Source organism: Giraffa tippelskirchi, chromosome 8 (genome assembly GCF_054371585.1).
Source record: "Giraffa tippelskirchi isolate mGirTip1 chromosome 8, T2T-mGirTip1v1.2.pri, whole genome shotgun sequence".
Taxonomy (NCBI): Eukaryota; Metazoa; Chordata; class Mammalia; order Artiodactyla; family Giraffidae; genus Giraffa; species Giraffa tippelskirchi.
In genome coordinates, this window is record NC_137282.1 from 96,996,578 (window position 1) to 97,005,865 (window position 9,288).

The following is a 9,288-nucleotide window of genomic DNA, read 5'->3' on the forward strand; positions in this document are numbered from 1 at the left end:
CTTTTAAATCTGGCAGCCCCATAATCTTGAGTAGAGGAGGTGGAAGGGAAGGAGTGACGGGGTGGAGTGAGATGGAGAATGAGCGAGAGGGAGCAGGAGAGCTGACTAGTTGTAGCTGTGAGGGGAAGAGGTGAGCCCTGCAGCCCGGCCTCACTTGTCACCCACGTGGAGGCAGGAAAACAGTCAAGGGCTCCCACTTTCCAGGCACTCTCTGCATCCTGGTCCAGTGTAAGTCCTGGACTCAGGTGGGTTAGATGAATAATTTCCCTCCCTTGGAGTTGGAGGTGAGGGGTAACTTATGAAGCAGTAGGCAGAGGAGTGCATGTGTGTGGCCAAGAAGCAGAGTTCCCGCTTTAACTGGGTCTGCACGGAGAAGATGTATTCCACCTCAAGGAAATATGCAAGGAAAGGATACGGGGCCACGCTCACGATAAGGGGCTCTCCATAGAACTCTAGAGGAGCTGTCAATGTGTGACTCCAAAGAATTTCTCTGCCAGTAATTTGGTAAATCTTGTCAGGATCTTAATGCTAGCCAATCTCAGAAGACAATCTTGGAAGTAGGTGGTGGAAGGATGTGTATGTGTGTGTGTGTTTATGAGAGTTTATTTTCCTCCTGTCTCCTAAAGGTGACACATGTGTGAAACCTTGCTAGTAGTTACTCAGAAATTACATCTTATGTTCCCATCTTACAAGCAGAAGGACTGCATTGTAGAAAGCTACTCCTGGGGTGTAGTTGGAACATCTCTAAGAAAGCAAAATCTTTCTTAACACCTATGATTTCACACGGTGTAGCTTTATTTCTTGTTAAGTTCTCAGAGATAAAATGAAGAAATGAGACTAAAGAAAACAGGGTATTTTAAGAATTGACAGGCTGGGTTTTCAGTTTTGGTGTTCCTTCATTTAAAGTTGGCTAATAATGGGTAATTGTAGTTATCTCATTCACACAGGAGGGAGAAATAGAAATGACTATCTTCTATCAGTGAATTTTAAGTCTTACTTATTTTGGCCTTTAAAAGTTAAACATTTAAAATATCTCCTGGTTAAAATTTGAATTTTTTAAAGTATAATTTTATGGGACTCAAATAGGAAATGTTCTTTTTATAGTCAATTCTGTTAAATGAAAAAAGTTGTGAAAGAGTTTCTGATGAAACAACATGTAATGACTTTACACGGTGGATTCCAAATTTCCTGTGGGGTTTCATGACTTTTCAACTCATTCTATCCCATTTAGTAGGTTATATATAGAAATGTAAAACCCTGGAAATGAGGGTGGGTGCCACAAAGGGATTTAGACCAGCATGCTCTAAGCAAAATACAGGTCTCCCAGTCCTGAAATTTCAATTCACCAGTTTTAAAAAGTAACAAAGTTAACAGACAGCTGCTGCTATAAACTGAGCATAGGATTTAAGACTGTTACCTAGAGTGGCTTCAGCCCACATATCTTCATTTGTTTAGAATTTTGGGTGAGACCCTGCACATAGAAGAAACTCAGTGAAGAAAAGGAGCTAGTCATCAATTTATGATACTAACTTTTACCACCCATTTATTCATCTCCTTGTATTTATGTGAGGTATAAAATTATGTTAAAACTATTGCTACAACCTAGCAATTTTGAAAAATGGCTATCATTTTTATCATAAAAATGGTTTATCATTTTTATTTTTTCCAATGTCATAAAGTATAAGTGAATTTAGATTCTAGTAAATTAGTGGGAAGGATGATATACTGATATGTTTATGCAGTATCAATAAAATGAATTAAAAGTTGCTTTTAATTAGTGTGTGTTTGTGTGTGTGTATAGTGTTTTGATAATCTAATCACATTCTTCTCTTGAACTGCTTGCTTATTTTGGTGTCCTATGGACTCTGTGTGAATTTCTCAATATTATCATTAGCCATTTTAAGAATTCATAATATTCTTTATGTGTTCCTAATTATCTATGTACTGCTATTTCTTTAAAGAATTTCTTTCTCTCTCTCTTTTTTGTTTTTTAAATCAGGAGACTGTGAAATGACTCCAATATTTGCTTTAGTGTTGAATATTACTGGGACATAGGAAGAACAAGTCATACATTCTGGCTGGCTCTGTATTAGCCACCTCTGCAGAGTTCAATTAGATGAGGTGGTGTGGGCAATAGAGCAAAGCGTGGGGTGTGTCTGTAATTGATGAGCCTGTATGTCCTGAATGGTTTGGGGCTTAAAGACTCATTTTCCTCTAGGCCTGCCTTATGAAGAATTTATAGTCTATTTGGAATAGATAAGGCTAATACACAGGAAAATACTTGATAAAAATTCTTAATTACATGTAATTGTGTTAGTTGGGGCTCAAGTTAAGCTGTTTTATCTAGTGTCTCAAAAGTGCAGTGACTGAAACAAGAAAGAAGATTATTCCTTTCCAGGAATCAATTGTCCAGCGCTCAAGGTGAGTTGGGCTTCTAGAGTCCAGGTTTCTTTTCCTTGTTGTTCTGCAGTGGGTGAAGCTGGCTTATCCCTGCCCACTCCACACTCAGCTCACAGCAAGGCCAGAGGGACACAGCCGAGCATGAGCAATGCCTTCTTTAAAAAAGTCAGTATTATCGAGATATAATTAACAAAAAAGTAAAATGTGCCTATTTTAAGCATATAGTCTAATGGATTTTGACACGTGTTTACAGCCATTTAACCATCACCCCAATCAAGACACCGAACATTTCCATCACTCCCATATGTTCCCCTGAGCCTTTTGCAGTAAATTCCATCTACTCTTGGCCTGAGGCAGCCAGAGATCTGCTTTCTGTCACTATGGATTAGTTTAGCCTGTCCTAGAGTTTCACATAAATGGAACTAAACAGTGAGTACTTTCAGGCTGGGACAAGGGGGATGCAAATGAGGTGCCTAAGATGCAAAATTAAGCAGACACTCACTCTCAATTTCATGCTAGAGACAACCCAGCAATGTACCTTGTACCATACTCATTTGTACCTGTTTCTTTTGCTGAGGTTCATTAATTTTTTGGTATCAGTAGTTTGTTCATTTTTATTGCCGTGTAGTATTCTGTGTTATAAATATACTATAGTTTATTTATCCATCCTTCTATCGATGGACTTTTGGGTTATTTCCAGGTTTGAACTTCTAAGAATATAGCTGCTATGAACAGTTATGTACAAGCAGTTCTCTTGAGAAAATACTTCATAGTGGAATTGCTAAATGATATGGGAAGTACATATTGAATTTCACAGGACTGCTGAACTAATTTCAGAAGTGGCTATAGTACTTGACACTCTCACCAGCAATGTAAGAATTCCAAGTACTTCACAGCCTCTTCAATACTTCTTATTATCACTCTTTATTTGACTAGCTATTCCAGTAGCTGTGTAGTGACATTCATTGCAGTTTTAATTTGCATCCCCCAATGATTAATAATACTGAATGTCATTTATGATATGATTGACTATTTATGTGTTTTTGTGTGTGAAATATCTGTTAAAATCTTTTGCCTGTTAAAAAACTTGGGTTCTCTTCTTAATACTGAAAAACAAGAGTTCTTTTTATATTATGGATACAAGATCCATGTCAGATATATGAACTGGAAATATCTTCTCCAAGGTAGCTTGTCTTTTCATTTACTTAATGGGATCTTTCAGGGAACTGAAGTTTTTAATGTTGAAGACATCCAATTCATTAATTTTTTTCATGGTTCTTGCTTTATGTGACTTTAGAAATCTTTATATAACCCAGTGTCAAAAGGTACTTTCTTATGTTTTCTTCTAAAAATACTACAATTTAGCCTTAACATTTCAGTTGATGATTCAATTTGAATTAATTTTTGTGTTTGTTGAGAGCCAAGGGTTAAAGGTAATCCCTACTATGTCCCCGCCCAACAACACACACATAGATACCCAGTTGTCCTAGCACTATTTGTTGAAAAGACCATTCTTTCCTCATTGAATTACCCTGGCACTTTTTGAAAAGTAAACTCTCTATGTTTGTGTGGTCTATCCAATGACCTATATGCCTAATCTTGTACAAATACTACACTGTTTTGAATAAGAAGCTTTATATAATAATTTTTGAAATCAAACAGTGTTTTCATCCAACTTTGTGCTTCCTTTTCAAAATTGCTTTGGCTATCCTAAGTCCACTATATTCCATGTGAGTTTTGGGATTGGCTTTTCAGTTTTCCCAAAAGATACTGCTAGGGTTTTCATTATGATTGTTTAAAATATATAGATCAATGGTGGAGAGACCTGATGTCTCAAAATCTTTAATTTCCCTCAGCAATGTTGTGTGGTTTTCAGTATACACATCTTCAGTATATTTATGTCTATGTATTTCATGTTTTTGTTGTTTTAAATGTATTGTTACATAGTTTTCAAAAAAAATTGTTTTCTCGTATACAGTGTAGGGGAGGAAACCTTTCATTTACTCTCTATATTTGTGACTGGGGCCTATGAAGGAAATGGATGAAAGGCAGATTAATGAGAGAAAAGGAATACACATTCATTAACATTTTTATGTTCATAAGAGCTTATAGGTTAGAAATGAAACTCAAAGAAGCAGTTATTGTTTGGGGCCTATGTTTCATTTCAGCAAAGGGTAATAAATTGTGGAGAGTGACTAGACAAAGGAAAAAGGGTTTGGGTTTCTAGAGGCAGTAAATGTGGGAAGTGTATTAATTATAAGGAAACTAATAAAAGATAAGGGCTAGTTAGTAATGTTTGTTTATGTAGACTCACATTGGTGTCACCTTCCCGGTGGGGAAGAGAAGAGGGGGACATTTTCTCGAAGGGATATTTATGCCCTGCTTTTGAGCAAGTAGCAGGAGAGCGGAAAGCTTTTCCTGTGTTTGCTACCTCTTCTTAATATCTTCCGCTTCTGTTAGGTCCACGACATTTCTGTTCCTATTGTGGCCATCTTTGCATGAAATGTTCCCTCGGTATCTCTAATTTTCTTGAAGAGATCTCTACTCTTTCCCATTCTATTGTTTTCCTCTATTTCTTTGCACTGCTCACTTATTTCTCCTTGCTATTCTTTGGAACTCTGCATTCAAATGGGTCTATTTTTCCTTTTCTCCTTTGCCTTTAGCTTCTCTTCTTTTCTCAGCTATTTGTAAGGCCTCCTCAAACCTTACAAATGTGTCAATTAATTTGCAAATATTTGGAAATTTTCCATATTTAAAAATTTTTTTTAATTTTCTTGTGGTCTGAGAACATATTACATATAATATCAATCCTTTAAACTTATTAAAACTTCTTTTTATAGCCAAGCTAAGTGGTCTATCTTGGTGAATGTTTCACAAGCCTTTGAACTGAATGTGTATTTGTTTGTTATTTGGTTTAATACTTCAATAAATTTCAATTGGGTCAAACTGGTTTACAGTGTTTTAAAAGATGTTTTATATCCTTATTGATTTTCTCTGTGATAGTCCTACTAATTGCTTAACAAGAATTGAAATTTTCAAAAAATTTAAGATAATATATTTTTTATTAGATGTAGAAAAGTTGTATAATTGATTTCAGCTCACATTAAGTTGTATGTTCAGACAGAAATTAAGAAATGTAGTCCCAAGATGGGCCTCCTACGCTTAAATAAAAAAGAGAATGCTATTACTTAAAAGGAAGAAGAGAATGATGAGAAACTTGGGGAAAAATTACTCTCTGCCACAGTAATTAATTGCAATCTACCTGGGACAGACTATATATACTGTAGGAGTTCAGAGGAAGGCATCTTCAGTATGATAGGAAGTTGTTGGGTGATGGGACGTCAGTGCTGGAGTAGGATTAACACAGACAGTGGATTTAAGGCAGTTATTAGAAGGAAAGTGACAGAAGGAGAAATGAGCATAACATGTGTAGCCTACAACAGAGGAGTGTTTAGGAGTGAACTAGACTTCGCAGGTGGCCCAGTGGTAAAGAATCTGCCTGCCAGTGCAGGATCTCCTGCAAGAGACATGGGTCAGGAAGATACCCTAGAGTAGGAAACGGCAACCCGTTCCAGTATTCTTGCCTGGAGAATCCCATGGACAGAGGAGCCTGGCAGGCCCTTGCCCGTGGGGTCACAAAGTCGGACACGATTATGCTCACATATTCTCACTTAGGAGTGAATCTTGCAAATTACTGGGAAATAAGATTGGGAAGGCATATTGGAGTATCAAATTAGGGGTAGCCTTAAATAACCAGCTAATGGACTTTAGACTTGCTTCAGCAAGCAGGAATTTAGGTTTTTGAGTAGGGAGACCATCTGATTAAAGAAGTGGTTAGGCTTATTTATTGGGCTGCTGTATTCTAATGTAAGAGAGCCCAGCAGGTGTGAGATGCTGAGGCTTCAGGGGGAATGGAGAGAATGCAACAATTATTGCTTTTATTCTTTGTTGGGTATATGGATATGTGCATCAACTCCTATGCCCACTGTGGCTACGAGGGACAAGTCACATGGATGAAGGAGGTCTATGGGACAAGCGTTAGTGAGACATTTAAGAGCCCATTATCTCATCTTCCTAACTGCTGGAAGGGACTAAGTCTCCTTTCAGGGGAAACAAAGCTCTTTTGGAATCAGTTGAACAAACACATCAGGAAGATTTTTGTGACTCAAAGTCCAGTTCATTCCCAACCATCAGACTTTTTTGACTCCTAAAAATGCCATAAGTCACCTCAAAACAGTGAGTAAACCATCAAGAACAAAAGCCGAGTTGTCTGCCCTGCCTTTGTGTGGTAATCAGCATCTGCTCCCGGGAGCTCGTTTTTCCGGAGAGGGTCATATTTCCTTCCATATGTGGCTGCCGCTCTGTGGGCTTCCCAACCTTCTCTCTGCTGAGTTTTTCCATGTGGTAGCTGAAGATCTCCAACTCTCTGCTTATTATTCTGTACTGGAGTTGCCGTGGAAAATAAGGGAAACGTGAGGCAGCTAATGACTACATCATGGATGAGCCATAGCCATTTGAGTTCACATCTTGTTCTTTATAGAGTCTCTGAGGGTGGGTATGGTCTCAATTAGGTTAGGAATGAGGTAGGAGGGATAGAAGAAAGACACAGCCTTTCCTTGATCTATGGCTTCTGGGTGGGATTCAAACCCACATCTCTCTATAGACCTGCACACTAAAGTCAAAACTCTCTACATGAGTCATCTGTGGGCTGCTTCTTTTGTTTTCCAGAGCTTAATTCCAAGGTTGCATTCCCCCCTCACCCTCCTTTCTTCCTTCCCTTAGCTTATCAACAGATAGAAACTGCCCAGGCACATGCGGGAGGAAAGAAGGAAAAAAGAGAAGGAAGGACAGAAAGAAGGAAGGAGAGTGTATTCTATCATCAAGGAAACTGCAGAAGAGAAACATTGTGGGCAAAAGAAGAGGAGAGTATATGTGCACATTGGGTTTTACTTGTTTCCTTCCCTTGCCCCAAAGATTGTCCTAACCCTAAACAGAAAACAGACAGTGTGCTCTGCTTTTCACTGTCTCAACTCCTAGCCTGGCAAAAATTGCAGCATGAATTTTCGGGTGCAGCTCCTGTGGTTAGGGAAGGTGCCCTGGAAATCAGTAAGACTCCAGCATTCCACTTTTGACTCTGGTCTTGACGTAGAGCCACTTCTTTCATATGAATGCTGTTTGGTCATCATGAGGTTTGTTAGGATATGAATTTTCCCCTAAATGACCACTAGTCTGACCAAAATTATCTTTTATGAACAAACATCAAGGGTAGTGAGCTAATGAGAGCAGCACACTTGGTTCAGCAAATTTCATTTGGTCTTCAGGAATCTATTTTATAGATAGATGTAAAGGAATTCACTAAATACCCTGTGGTTCTGATTAGCTGGCTTTTGGTTAACCCAAACATGCAGTTAAGCAAATGTGATGCAGCTTGCCCTCTAGCCCTGAGGCCAGCTTCCCCAAACTCTGGTGTAAGCAGTAAATCAGCACACTCACAGGGCTTCCATAATGTGGAGTGAATTTGTTTAAAGAGGAGTTACTGCAGATGGACCTTCTCTCCCGGTAATGTGGAGCTAAAAGAGAATCCAAGTGCTGGCCAAGAATTAAACACATTAACATTTCCTCAAATCTGAGGTTTATGCATGTGAACAAAGCCGTATGATTTTATTAAGTTGATGGGACAAAACACGTCTTAAAGTGATTAAGAAAAAGTGCTATATACTTGTTTTTTTCCTGGTGATGTAAACTAAAGCGCCTGGAAAATCATACGATTGACTTTGTGATAGTTGTGCTTAGGGTAGAAAGTTTGTCCTCTTTGGGGATGTTAACACCCTTCTTAGATTCTATGTTATTGTTTTCTGGTGAATGTTAGCCCTTATCACATTCAGCTGTGATGAAGGAAAGTGGGAAATCCCCAGCTTCTGCCTACCAATACCTTAAGCTGTTTCGGGATTTGTACGGTGGCCACAGAGGCACAACTGTATTAGTGTGAAAGTGGAATGAGCTGAGAGAGAGAGTTGTGGTTTTCTATGGTGAAGTTTGGAAGCGTGAGATCTCAGAAGGGTTGGAGATAACTGATGAGGATCAACTATTAAAGTATGTATGTGGACTCCATTCACCTTCACCCCCCACCCCTTTTTAACCTGGGACTTCAGTTAACTGTTCAGAAATAGGCCAATGCGTTTGTCATTTGGGAGAGCATGGTGGTGCAAGCCCCGGAACTAGGTCAGCATGGATTCACTTCTTGGTTTTGAACTTAGTGGCTTTGGGCAAGTGCTTTAGCTCCTCAATTTTAGTTTCTTCATCTGTAAAATGGAAGGAATAGTAAAACTATCCTGGCAGGCTAGTGTAAGGCTGTACTGTATACAAAGGGCCCAGTGCACAGTAGGTACATCATAAATGGTAGCTGTTATCCGAGGGGCAAGCTGGAATTGCCTCTCTTTTACAGAACTATTAACCTATTAACTAGGAAAGAAAAGTTAGGTGGTCTGTGGTGAATCTGCAGTCTTGCTGAGAATGCCTTAAACATCCTAGGGAGCAGTGGGCTGTGATAAAGAGAATAAAAGAGAATGTTTGTATTAAAGAGAATAAAAGCTTTAACACAAAGTACTATTTCAGGACTACTTAATGTCTTTCAGCTGTGACAGAAGTACTGTACACAGCAGAATGCGTAGGACCAGAGAGGCGGCTGTGCCGGCTATTTCGAGGCAAAAATATCTAAGTGCATGTGAATTACAATGTTTTTTAAAAAATATGTTATGTATATTTGGGTCTTGTGGAGGCAGCTTTAATACTGCTGATTTCAAATTTAAGAGAGAAACCATTATTCCTTTGTTTGTCCCCCACGTGCCTTGCGTGCGCAGTCCCGTCTGACTCTTTGTGACCCTATGG

The 9,288-nt window shown here is 38.8% G+C and overlaps 1 long non-coding RNA gene across 1 annotated transcript in view; it reads left to right on the forward strand.

Annotated features, from left to right (window-relative positions):
- LOC145516587 (uncharacterized) overlaps positions 1 to 9,288 on the forward strand; it is a 588,280-nt gene that overhangs the window by 195,474 nt on the left and 383,518 nt on the right. The window lies entirely within an intron of this gene.